This window comes from Argiope bruennichi, chromosome 1 (assembly GCF_947563725.1).
Source record: "Argiope bruennichi chromosome 1, qqArgBrue1.1, whole genome shotgun sequence".
In the NCBI taxonomy this organism is placed as follows: Eukaryota; Metazoa; Arthropoda; class Arachnida; order Araneae; family Araneidae; genus Argiope; species Argiope bruennichi.
The window spans coordinates 73,761,269-73,767,268 of NC_079151.1; the positions used below are offsets into that span (position 1 = coordinate 73,761,269).

The 6,000-nt window shown below is 23.9% G+C and overlaps 1 protein-coding gene across 2 annotated transcripts in view; it reads right to left on the reverse strand.

Moving 5' to 3' along the window:
• Positions 1 to 4,505, reverse strand: part of LOC129988642 (zinc finger protein 37-like) — a 37,642-nt gene extending 33,137 nt beyond the window's left edge. For both annotated transcript variants that reach the window (XM_056097009.1, XM_056096943.1), the window contains exons 1-2: positions 4,262 to 4,505; positions 2,042 to 2,091 (exon numbers count right to left, since the gene is read on the reverse strand). The gene's annotated coding sequence lies outside the window, so the exon portion shown is untranslated. The remainder of the gene's footprint in view (positions 1 to 2,041; positions 2,092 to 4,261) is intronic.
• Between the last annotated feature and the right edge of the window lie 1,495 nt (positions 4,506 to 6,000).

Consider the following 6,000-nt stretch of genomic DNA (forward strand, 5'->3'; position numbering starts at 1 on the left):
AAACATAAAAATTTTTTCAACAATATATATTAAATGTCCAAACACATTAACTGAAATGTCTAAGTAGTATATTTTTCTGATACCAAATTAATAGCATTATTTATACATTTCTATTCTATTATTTATATTTTGTCACATAAGTATTCAAATGTTAAATAAAATAATGTCATATAAAACTATGCATAATTTCACACTGAATATAAGTATAAAAAAATTATATCTGTATAAAAAAATTATGCACCAAACTATTACCTTTCAGTAATAGGTCCCAAAGTTCCAGTTCCAGTCCAATAAGTTCCGCAATCCATGTACCACTTTGAGAATAGTTCCACTTTTTTTCGGATTTAAGTAAGAAGCTGTTTGCAACTTTCGAATTTTTTAATGGTGTCAAAACAAATATATAAAAAGACGTAGATCTAATATTATTCCTATCTTGTGCCTCAAAACGACAGCTCTGTTCTAATCAATCAAATATTTTCAAAATTGAAAATATATATTCAACATAACCAATACGGTCAGAAAAATTAAATTGTATAAAATAAAATTCAAATCTGTGTTGATAAAAATATTAAAATGAAAAATTATTCTTATATTTTTCACGTCCGTGTAGTTAAGCAGATGATATAGAATATCACAGGGATTACAATTTTTAAAAAAATAGTAATAAAGGATATTGAAATCACTCCAGGCATTACACAAATTCTAAAAAATGAATGCAAGATGAAATTCAAAACAACTTGTGGAGAAAAAATATCAAATATCATATTGCCTAATCTACAGCAATTAACTCAATCATGTACAAAAGTCTTCCATATATTGAACAGGTAATGTTTCTTCATTTAAAATAAGCATGTCATGATCTAGTTTAATATAATCAAAATAGCTGAATTCAAAATTTTAATTACACACTACTTTAAAAATTTATCGCATTTGCTATGATTTAATCTGATATATAGTAATTTATGAGTATTTTTATTGATAATTTTCTAAATGAAATACTGGATAAAATATGAGAACAATTTTTTTATGATTGTTGCATAAATCTAGAAACAAGCTGTTATCACAAATATAAATAAATAAATAAAATGTTGAAAGATGTTCTCACTTTAAAGTCTAATTAAATCAGATTGAAGAGTAATGAATATAGTTAAAATACAATTTACCATAACAAAAAAAAAAAAAAAAAAAAGCAATTATACATAATTTCAAGTCACTAATATTTAATTAATTTCTGTTACTTTTTTCTCTTTGCAAGCTCAGTTCCTTAACTTCAAATATTATTAAACTCCTTATAAAAGAAAAATAACCTTTTTGATTCAATTACGTAAAAAAAAATAATTATTTCTATAATTTAAAAATTTTGACATTAGAAAAGAATTTTTTTAAAAATTATTATTATTAGTTTAGAACTCATAAAAAAATCCTTCAAATATCAGTTCTCTATTGATGAAAGTTATCAAAATATATCAACCTTCTTATATGGGAAAACAACATATATATATCTTGGTTATGTACCTCTTTATGTACGCAACAATTTATTACCTTAACTTAAAATTTATATCTAGGATAGACATTTATATTGAGTAGATAATGCCATAAGATTAGCTGAAATTGTTAGAAGGATTAAATTGTTTCAAAACTTATTAATTAAATTATATAGTAAGTAAATATCAGAATAAAGGAAAATTTGGTGATAAATATGTATAACATGATTATCCTTATTGATAACATCTAATGATATACAGATACACCAAAAAAAGGAAATATAAATTATTGTAAACAAGTGATTGGCTACACATACATGGCAATACCTTAAAAAAATCCTGTTTAATTAAATTTTATGCAACATTAAATCTTTCTCATTTATAAATATTACAAATGTTCACAGATGTGCTGCTCAAAATTCTCAAAACCCATATTTTATCAATAACAAACTACCTTATCCTCAATTCATTTTCTGTATTCTAAGATATCAGAGTAAATCAATTAAGCATGGTAATTTAACAAATGTTTTAATTAAAATATATAGGCATATACTTACTTTTCATTTAAGAGAGCATCAATTGCTTTTAATTCCATGAATGGCACATTCTGAAATAAAATATATTATTATAAATAGGATTTTACATCACATAAATTAAAAAAGTTAAACTAAATTTCTAAATGCCAAAAGATCTACAGTAAGATTGCAAAAATTCAAATTATCCCCATGCCATACACTTTATTCTTTCCTTTCAGCAGTTATTCCTACTTTTTAATTTTCGGCAATTCATTTTAAAATAATAAATTTGGAAAATTTTGTATGATTTTATATTATTAAAATAACTGGAATTGACCTGAGAAATGAAATTTGTTATTTTGTTCATTTTTTCTGCAGTTTTATAAAATACATATCAATTTCAAGTGAACATTTAAAAATAATTCTTTTTGCAGAAAACATAAATTTTTTGGAAACTGATTTTTTAAAAGCAGAAATGCTACATTATCGTTCACATTAATTTTTAAAAAAGTGTTTTAAAACATAATTTAAATATAAAAAGTAGCATATTCCTGTTTAATACATTATACTGATACAAATAATATTGGCAAAATAAAAGGTTTTTAAAGGTTAAAAAACACAGAAACAATGAGTCTCACTCAGCATGTCTCTTTACTGTTACAACTTGAGCCCAAAAATGTCCTCCAGCAACAGAAGAGTTTCCACAATTTAAAATGTTCCATAAGTTCTTGTACAGTGTTTGCTATCACATCTAATCTTTTGGTTTATACAATGAGGTACATAAGTAGTATTCAAATAATAAAAACTAACTTCTATTTTGATAAATTCAGAACTATCTTTACTACGTTTGCATTTCATTAAAGGTAAATCACTCATATCAATGTAGTTTTTAGCCCCTTCTCCCTCTCTCTCTGTATATATATATAGCGAGAGAGTAATTATACAAATGCCCATATGTTTTATTTCTTTTCTTCTTATGATACCAATATCACATACTATCATGAAATTTGACATAAATATTGTTGAAAGAGGTTTAAATATATAATAATGTACTGAAGTGGGTTTTTTTTTAAAAAAAATATTAAATAACCTAATATTTTCCATAAAACATCTAGGAAAACTAAAATACAAAATAACACAAGTTTCAACGGACAAAGTTAAATAATTCTCAAGTTCAAACAATTTAAATCTATAAACTATTCATAATTCATGAAATTTTCCAAAAAATCATAATTTAAGAATCAAAAAGTTTTTAAAAAAACCCAAAAATTCCCATTTCTTTTTCTTCTTTCTATCGTGTTAGTACTAAATTTCAGCCAAAAATAAGCATAGTTTCAGCAATTGGTTAATTCGCAATAAAATTGTTACCTTTAAAAAATGCAAATATTATATTATGAAGCAATATATGAATAAATGAAAATAATATATATATATTATTAATATGGATGTTCAACTTATGATTAAATAACTGATCATCAATCAAACTGATATTCAATCAGATTTACATTTTTGAAGATTATATTCGTTAAAACGGTCATGAAAATGTACACAGAACACAAAAATTTTATCTGAATGGATATAACACACAGTAAAACAAAAATGCATAACGGTATACAAGTTTTTTTATTTATATCTTTTTCTGTGTGTGAGTATGTGCTCACAATTATTTAAGGGAATGCGATTACATCCTTCACTGATGTACTTTTTTTTTTTATCTTTTAAGAATAATTTAAAAATTACTGTTGAATTCTACTGTCAACTAGATATTAAAAATTTTGCAGATTTGAAATATAATAATGAAATTACAAATGTCATATAAATATTTTATAGCATTTCAATGATAGATTTATTACGCATTTCATAAAAATAATTTTTAATTTCTTTTTCAATTATGAATTTATTAGGCATCTTCCGAAGAGTATTTCAATTGTTGTGTAGATTTAAATAAATTTCCTCTCAGCTTAAAAAAAAGCAAGTTTGCCATAAGAAACTAAACCATAAATGGTAATAAATATATTTATAAATTATTTGTATAACATTTTTAAAAGTATTCACTGTAGAACATTAACACTGTATAACATTTTTGTCTCAAGCATGTCACTGAGCGTCATACAACAGAAAATTTAAATTACGATTAGCAACTCGATAAAAATACAAAGTATTACTTAGTTCATATTCCTTTAAGAACTTATAAATGTCAGTTATTTCGCGAACTGATTTTGATGAAAGCACATACGGAGTACAAAAACATTAATTACAAACCTAGACAAAATCAATTCTATTCAAGTGACTCTTCATTTGCCACCGGTTTTCATTCGGTTTCTTTCCGCTTTGTGACGTTGATTTTCACAAATTACAAGATTAGATCGAAATTTCCTGAATACATTAATGTATTCAACAAGTATTTGCCGACTTTATTTCCTTAGCAAACAATAAAATTTATTCCTTTTTAAGCAATGTATCTCCATTCAATACATAATAAAATGGCTTTTCAAAATGGCGTACAAATAAGCTAATAGCTAATGTAAAGATCTGAAAATATTATACTTTTTAAAAAAATCGTCTTTTTTTCTTAATTATTATTCTTTGATCACATTAATTGAATTTAATCAAAAAAATTCCTCAAAACGATCGAAGAAAAAATATCGTTGGTAATGAAAATAAAAAAGTTGATAATGAATATTAGTGCCAACAACCTACAGAAAACACTTCCAGTAAACGTTAACTACTTCCGGTGTAATGCTTCATCAACGTAGTTCTTGGCGCTTTATTTAATTTTTTCCTTAATTATAATTATTTGAAAATCATAGAATAGTTTTGATTGTTTTTGTTGGTCATGGATCGCTAGTTTCCAATTAAAAAAAGAAAAACTGAGATCAATTTCAGCCTTGCAGGAAATTTTAATCCGCGTGGAAAGATGAAAAATTTGCACCCATCTCATGGAATTAAAGAGAAAATAAAAGTTATTTCTTTTTTCCTTGTATTTGTTCATTTTATTCTTTTTCAAAACTGAATCATAAATATAACTTATAATTCAGAACTAATTACTTGGAACCCAAAACAACATCTCAAACATTCCATGCGGACTCTGAATTGAATCAATGTGACAAGATTATTCAAAAGTTAAGCTCAGATTCTCCCATTTTAGGTGATTTTTGTTCTTCATAGATTATTATATAATTTTTATTCCCAACTTCATTGCTACATGCATGTTTCACTTTTCTTCTTCTTTTTTCTTTTTTTTTTTTCTATTTTTTTAACATATCAAATTTGAATTATAAAATTCTGTAAAAGCATAAAAGTTTTTCTTCCAACTCCTCTTTACATCCTATTTAACTTCTCTCTCTCTCTCTCTCTCTCTATATATATATATATCATGACCTTATTCTTGTTTATCAAATTTTCTTTGTTTTATTTTATGATATTCATTCAGTGTAATTTTTATCAATGTAACTTTAGCATTAAAAAAAATTTCATAAATGTTCTGCTTTAAAAGTATATTGTTCAACATTATGTTTTTATTGGTGATAAAAAAAACTGTTGTTTAGAATGTTTCTGTTGGATAAAATTGATTTCATCATTTACATTAACATTCTTTATATTTTTACTAAGTGTCTAGAAAAATAAATGTTGATAAATAGTAAATAGTTTTTTTTTGAAAAAGTGAGTATATTGAAACATCCATTTGATCATATTTTTTCAAATACCATATATATTTTATCTATATATATATATTTTTTGTAATGTGTAAAAAAAAAATATGAAAGTGTAATTCTGTTTGTTTTCCTTCAATGATTTCTACAAATTAAAATGAAATAACTGATTCATAAGTTGCATAGATTTAAAAAAAGGTATCTATACATTTTATATTTCATAATTTGAAAATGTAAACATAATTTATTCAATATATACTAATTAAACTGAAAACATCAAAGTCTCAATATTAATAAAAATCATTACATAAGAAAAAAAATATATAATAATTTTACTAGTAAGCTTTA